The sequence below is a fragment of the Sardina pilchardus genome, chromosome 12 (genome assembly GCF_963854185.1).
Source record: "Sardina pilchardus chromosome 12, fSarPil1.1, whole genome shotgun sequence".
Taxonomy (NCBI): Eukaryota; Metazoa; Chordata; class Actinopteri; order Clupeiformes; family Clupeidae; genus Sardina; species Sardina pilchardus.
In genome coordinates, this window is record NC_085005.1 from 19,425,256 (window position 1) to 19,433,261 (window position 8,006).

An 8,006-nucleotide genomic window follows, 5' to 3' on the forward strand; every position below is an offset into this window, starting at 1 on the left:
AAAAACAGATCTCCTCAACTTGAATTTCTCACATCACAAGCACCACAAGCATCTTGTGAACCACACGAAAACCCCCAAAGTCCCGGGGTCTGGGCTCGGGCCAAGCCAAGCATGAATCCCCGGTAGTCTGCCCACGCTCATGGAGAAGCAGCTTCTCTGATGGAGCATGGCAAGAGAGTTCCACACAGCATCTTCCTCACCTGGGCATACCTGGCATAGGGGACCATCATGGAAGATCAACAGGTAAGGCAAAGTGTTAACAACACTAAGATGTATTTTCAATTGCTGTCTATCTCTGTAACAAATCTCTCTCTCTCATCTCTGTCACTTTGGTGTAATTACATTTTTACATGTGTGTGTCTGCAGTATTTATACATTGCATTCATGCATTCATGTTTGTATGTAATGTATTGTATTTCACATGTGTAGGCGGTATGCATCAATTCACAAACCTGCAAGTCTGTTTAACTTGAATTTGCCCTTGGGGATCAATAAAGTATCTATCTATCTATCTATCTATCTAACTAACTCTGGGTAAAGGTGTCAGTAAACATCAGTCACCTTTACCTCTCAGTACAGTATGTGTGTGTATGTCCATGCCGTGGGACACGAACAGAAAATGCACGAATGTAAAACAAATACCTGGACGCCTGGCCCCTATGGGCCTGGCACTCTGACAGCCAGGTGAGGGCCCGGGGCCCGGCGTACTGCTGGGTACTGCTGGGTACTGCTGCTGCTGCTGCTGCTGATGCCAAGCCAAGCCCGAGAGAGCCCCTATCCAAACACACTGCAAGCTCCAGGGAGAATGAGACAGTCAGCCCCTTTCTGATAAGATAACACCACGTCAGGTTCCCACATTCACTACTACAGTGTACGCGCAGGAGGGTGTGTGTGTGTGTGTGTGTGTGTGTGTGTGTGTGTGTGTGTGTGTGTGTGTGTGTGTGTGTGTGTGTGTGTGTGTGTGTGTGTGTGTGTGTGTGTGTGTGTGTGTGAGTGTGTGTGAGGGGAAGGGGGAGGAGGGGTGGGGGTTCATAACCATGCAAGTGGCAAGTGAGTGGAGGAGTGGATGTACAGATGAGCTTCCTCCAGGTTTTGTTATGAAGTACTGACGACACAGAGTGGAGTGTGTGTGTGTGTGTGTGTGTGTGTGTGTGTGTGTGTGTGTGTGTGTGTGTGTCTGTGTGTGTGTGTGTGTGTGTGTGTGTGTGTGTGTGTGTGTGTGTGTGTGTGTGTCGAAAATGTAGAAAATTGAATTGGATGGAGAATGTGGAGACTATAATGTGGACACATGTGAACACACTAGCACTAGCTCTAACGTTGTGTGGAAGGAGAAAAGAAAAGAGGACAATCTAACAAGGGCGCTGTTGAGAATTGGAACATTTCATTAGCTGTTCAGAGCTGGGGTTTTATATTGTGATTTTGTGGTCATTTTAACTGGCAGAGACAGAAAGAGAATATTTCAGCGGCTGCTGTCTCCAATAGGAAACCCCTGATTGCAGAAACTACGACCATGTGGGATTGTCTTCTCTCTTTCTCTCTGTTTGTCTAATCCCTCTTTCTGTCTTCCTTGCAATCCATTTCTTGTTTGCTTTCTTTCTTTTTCCTCTCTCTTCCCCCAGCCTTCTCCCCTCCTTCTCTTCCACCTCTCTATCCAACCCACCTCTCCTCTCTCTCTCTCTCTCTAGCCCTCTTCTCTTGCCTCCCCCTCTCTATCTCTCTATCTCTCTCTCCATCACACATCTATCTCTTTAAACTCCTGCTGTCAGCAGAGCATTAGGTATGCAAACACATCTTGGGACAAAGCACAGCCCTTCATGGTCAAGACCCCCCCCCCACACACACACACACACACACACCCTGCCCACCTAATACCCCACACAGGCACACTGAGCCTTGTTTAAAGGTAATTACATAAGACAACAAAACTTAACAGAGAGCACTTCATTAAAATTGAGTCTCTCTCTCTGTCTCTCTCCCCCTCTCTCTCTCTCGCTCTCTGTGTTTGTGATGTGTCCTTCAACACTAAAAAGCACATAGTTACAAATTCCCATCTTATTAGAGAACATCAGGACATATTAATTTGCTTGCTGTTGTTCCAAAAGGCACATTTTAGCCCAGTAATTATAAATATATTCACTGACATTAATTTCAACAATTTCATCCCATATCAGCTTTACCTGCTTGGGAAACATATTCCAGATTCTTCACTCGCAATTGCAATCATTAGTTCCTTTTACAGTATGTTGCACTGAAACAGAATCCCCGGCACTATTATTTTTTAAAGAATCTATACCCATGCATGATTTTTTGACAATGACATAGTGCAGCAAATGGCTACCCTGAGAAGGGGGGATTTGCGGTCAGTGCTGCATACCTAAAACCGGCTTAGAGCTGAATCATCCATTCTCGCACTGCATACTTTCTAGATGGACTCAAGATGTGGGTAGTGGGTGTTTATATAGGAATCATATCTGTTGAGACTACAGCGTAAAATAATATATAAATGTGTGTTCGAGTGTATGTGTGTGTGTGTGTGTGTGTGTGTGTGTGTGTGTGTGTCTCTGTGTGCATGCGCATGTATGTGTATGTGTGTGTGTGTGTGTGTATGTGTGTGTGTGTGTGTGTGTGTGTGTGTGAATGCGTGTAAGTATGTGGGCATTCACCTTGACCAAAAATTAACCAAAGTAGGTCAATCAAACACACAATTGCATATGCAGCCCATCTTAATCAATTCGGTGATCTGACGAAATTCAGGGAAATTGGCACTAGAGGAGTTGCTAGGTGTGGAATCTGCCCTTTTCTGGCGCAGGGGTTTCTGTCCTGGCTGGAGGCTCTCTCCGTTGTTGACAGTACACAGCACTGTGTCACACCCAGGGCAAGGAGGCCTGGGAAGAGACGGTTTGTTGGCTCTACAAAACATTCAGTGCTCTTATCGGACCTGAGGAGGTGTCCTCGCAAGAGAGAGAGAGAGAGAGAGAGAGAGAGAGAGAGAGAGAGAGAGAGAGAGAGAGAGAGAGAGAGAGGGATGTGGCCCTTATGCATCCATAGAACCACACAACACAACAGCGGCGGTATAGCAGCAGAAGGAGGAGCACTTTTCGGGCCCTGGCCCTCCCCCAGTCACAGTGCAAACTCACTCATGCAACATCAAACCCTCCATTCGTACCTTTCATACTATATGATATTATATCAAATCTAAAAAATATATCAAATTAAATATAAAATATCATGATATTGTATACTATTCAGTGCTCCCGCGTACGGAAAAAAAGGTCATAGTCAAAGCCAGTGCCCATACCAAACCCCCACTGCCCCCGAATCCCGAATCACCTCCCCCCCCCCCCCCCCTTGACCCCACCCCAACCCCCCACCCCACACTTGCTTTTAAGGCTCATAAAAGACACCATTTGGTGCATTAAAGGATGGCTTGTGTTGTGATTCCTTGATCTTTAAAACAGGAAGGGACTTTGTGTCCCTCCCTTGCGGTGACAGCATCTGCTGCTGCTAGTACAGGGACAGTGAAATGCTCTCGGAGCATTGGGGCGTTGAGGGTTAAATGTACACCCACAATAGCCAAAAAGTAGGACAAGTTCTAATCATAAGGTCTGGCCTTTTTCAACATGACAAGAATACTGCCTCTGCAAATTTAAAATAATGTCAAACCCATGTCAGACAATACTTGGCTCAAGTTACTAGTGATTATAGGGCAGTTGGAGGGGAGCAAAACAATTAGTTATAATGGAGGATCAAAACTGAACAGCATAGGGCTTCCCGGGAAGACAGTTCAGAGTGCGTGGTAGAAGATAGTGATTAGTCTCAACAATTGGCAAGGTAATCTTCTTGATGAGAAACAAAGGCGCATTCTTTGGGGTGAAACAGTTTTTCCAGCTGCCAATCACTTAGGCGAGAGGTAAACTTTGCTTCCCCCCTCGAGCCTTTTTGACTGACAGCTTGATTAAACGCACATGCTCGCTGAGGAAGAAAGCCATTTTTTTTTTTTTTTTTTTCTGGAGTCTGGGCCATGATCGGAATTTTACCCGCGGAGTTAGCCCCCAGCTACACCACACACACTTACTAATACCGCCAAGGTCAGGCCCTAATCCTAAACATGGCCGGCCTCGAAGATGCGCTGCACATGGGCCTGGACCACCTCTCATTTCCAAATAGTGGTCACTCACAAACCACAAACCATTTTCTGAGAAAACAGCTCTTTTTCTTGATTGGGGACACAAACTTACAAAACATAAATCTAAACATCAAGTCCCTCAGAGACAATCCCCGCCCCCATAACACCCACCCCCGCTTGTGTGATTGATTAGCATGCTAGTGTGATTAGCTTGCTAGGGGAGCGTACCTATGTTCCCTGGGTCCTATGTTCCCCACTTTGTATGGGACTGGGGAACATAGGACCCTTTCCCCCCCCTTAATTTCCAAAAGGGTCCTATGTTCCCATTTTCCCAAAAAGGGCCCTATGCTCCCAGGTATGTATTGCTACCGCGGAACATAGGACCCTTTTGGGGAAAACAGGGGAACATAAGACCTGGGGAACATAGGGATGACCCCTTTGCTAGTGTGATTAGCCTGCTAGCGCAGTTAGCTTGCCAGGCTAGTGCTCATACTCTGGAGTGGCCGGACACAAAGTTGACCATCCATCTCCTTTAAGAGAGCAGAGCAGTGGAGGACAATGGGGACGCCCCATCGGTCTTCCTGATGCTGCCATCCTCCTCGGAGAGAAGGGATTCATCGAGCCATTTTGTTGTGTGTGCGTGTCCGTGTGTGGAGTGTTTACCCTTGGGATGGGGGTTGTTTTTTCGTGGCGTCGGCATGTTTGGACTACCTCTCGCTGCCCCTCCAAGCTGGCTGGGAACTCAGGACTGTTGAACCTGATGGGAGTGGTGGTGGTGGTGGGGGGGGGGGGGGGGGTCTTCTGTTAGGACACTATGGAGGTGTCTATTGACAGCCCCCCTTCACAGCTGAGAGGAATTAGCCCTCACATTGGTGTTAATGGAGAAAGAGGGAGCTAATCAGGCTAGCAGGAGGGATATAATTGCTCTCTGTGGCACGCTTACTCTTTCAATCAGAGAAGTTTTCACCAAAAAAAGGGCTCAGACAGGGAGTTGGTGTACATGTACAATAAGCTTTCGTGATAACCTGCTCATAAATAGTCATTGGTGTTACATTACAAGATGTAGTCATAAAGATGATACTAAATCACAGCCATTGTCGCCTACGTGTTGTAATGAGTACTTCTGGAAATTGTTGGTTGTACAATGAAGCACGACATTGATGCCTGTGGTTAGAATCATAGTGTACAGAATGACTTCCCTGGAACTTGGCAGTTTCCATAACGGCTTTGAAGACAGATCTAAAAGATATTACCTCTGTCTGAGTGCCAGAGTGTACCTACACACAAACACCAACATACACCCACCCACACACACACACACACACACACACACACACAATGTGTCTAAACAAATACAGGTAGAACCTGCCCCAATAGTGAAACCACAAATTGCTGTGCAATGGGCTCTTCGGTCTGTTTATTTGACAGTAGCACCACAGTTTTCATTTCCCCCTTGCTCTTACTGAGGTCGAATCTCTGTGTCCATCCTTTAGCAGAGAAAGGCCTCCATTGTAGCCGAGTAGAGGCAGGTGCTCATGGTGACCCGCACACACACACACACACACACACCACCCTCTCTACTCACCACCCTCCGGGCTACAGGTTTAGATGTATGGCTAACATATGGACAGAAGCTGTTCGTGAGGGTGGGATTGAGGGGAGTTTGCCCCCCACACACACACACCCACACCCCCACCACCACCACAAAGAGTCCATTCATGGCACCGGTCGTGGACATGTGGAAAGATGCCCATAGCGATGGAGCGAAAGGTCTGCTATTCTGCCCTCAGTCCACAAGGACAGGCAAGGATACTCAGCCTCTGTGTTGGACTCCTTCTGTGTGTGTGTGTGTGTGTGTGTGTGTGCGTGTGTGTGTGTGCGTGCGCGCGTGTGTGTGTATACATGAGTGCATGTGCATGTGTGTGGCAGTGAGAGTGTATGTGTGTGTGTTGGTATGAGTTTGTGCACAGGCGCAAGTAGGTAAGTGTATTTGTGACTGTGTCTCTATGTATCTGTGTGTTTGTGTGTGTGTGTGTGCGTGTGTGTGTGTGTGTGGCATACACACGTATGAATTCATATATAAATCTATTCATAGGCTCAAACATGTGCGCATAAAGGACATGCAGTAAACACACACACACACACACACACACACACACACACAGACACACACACACACACACACACACACTCCCATACACACATGTTTTACTAAACCCAATACACCCCCTGGCCCTACAGTATATTCTGTAAAATCCAACACACACACACTTCTCTCACCAGGGAGCCAGCCTAGCTGCCAGCCGGCCTGCGTCACTTGTACCCTGGCAGGCATGTTCTCGGCCGCCCGCCCCAGCTCCTCTCTGCTCCAGGGGGCTTGGGGAGCTCGCTTGTCAGTCAGTCTGCTGAGCTACCCCCTCTGCCCAGTCAAATACCACAAACTCAACAACCTTATTTCAGTAGCACCAGCTCAGACTCACACACATGCACGCACACACACACACACGCACGCACGCACGCACGCACGCACGCACACACACACACACACACACACACACACACACACACACACACACACACACACTCTTATATGCATCCCCCCACCTCCCCTTTCTCTCTCCCTCCTCTCTCTCGCTCTCACTCTCTCTCTCACACACACACACACACTCACCACCACATCAACACCACAACACCACTGGGATTTTCTTGTAGTTCCAGTAATAATTCCAAATGTAGCAATGTCTGGCATTGTGCGTGTGGGTGTGTGTCATTTGTTCATTGTCATGAGGAACTACTGGCATGACGAAATGCTCTAATGGCACACAAAAGTTGACTGATGAAGATTAACTTCAAACTTGAAGATGCACCGATTATGTCAACTTCCTCTACTCTCTACTTCCTTTATCACTGTGTATAGGAAAAGGGACAAACATAACCACCAAACATATTTTAAGACCCAGCAAACTTCCATCAACTCATGAATCAGACGTCTGATATCCTACCATATTACAGTATAGTGGTATAGTATATTACCAGTGCAGGGGTGCGTTTCCCAAAAGCATAGTTGCTAACTAAGTTAGCAACTTAGTTGGTTGCAATGGAAAATTGCATTGCAACCAACAAAGTTGCTAACAGGTTAGCAACACTGGTTTTGGGAAACACACCCCTGAATATTACTAACTACAGTATATTTTACAGACACAAAACACAACAATGTAAAAAGGTGAAGTCCATTGAAGGCGATCAATCCTGCATGGTGAAATAGGGAATGATATTCTCCCATCCGGTAGCCTAGAAGCCCCCAAAACAGCAGTGTTGATTTTGCCTGGTAAAAGCCACATTGTTTCTACCTCATTTACAAAACCACGGCTGTGTATGAACAATATTTCACCACAAGCCGTGAATGGGAAAAAAATCCCACTGAATTTGAAAAAGAAAGAGTTTCTTTTTTATTATTAAGGACTGTAGGGCCTACCTTTGATGATGTAAAAAAAAAAAAAAAACATCATAGACATCATCCATTCCAGTGAAATAGGGAATGATATTCTCCCATCCTGTACAAGCCCCTAAAACAGCAGTGTTGATATTGCCTGGTAAAAGCCACATTGTTTCTACCTCATTTACAAAACCACTACTGTGTTTGAACAATACTTCACCACATGCCTTGGACAGAAAAAAAATGAAACAATGAATTTGACCAAAAAATAAAGTTTTTTTTTTTTTTCATGATCAAGAACTGAACCTTTGATGACGCTGAAAACAGAACATCAGAGGCAAAGAAAGCGACTTTCCTATCAAGAGGGGTCTAGAAGAGCATGGGGACTTGGGGAGTGGTCGCATCCCACTGCTTATCCCTCACATGCCCCTGGGTCCTCAGTGC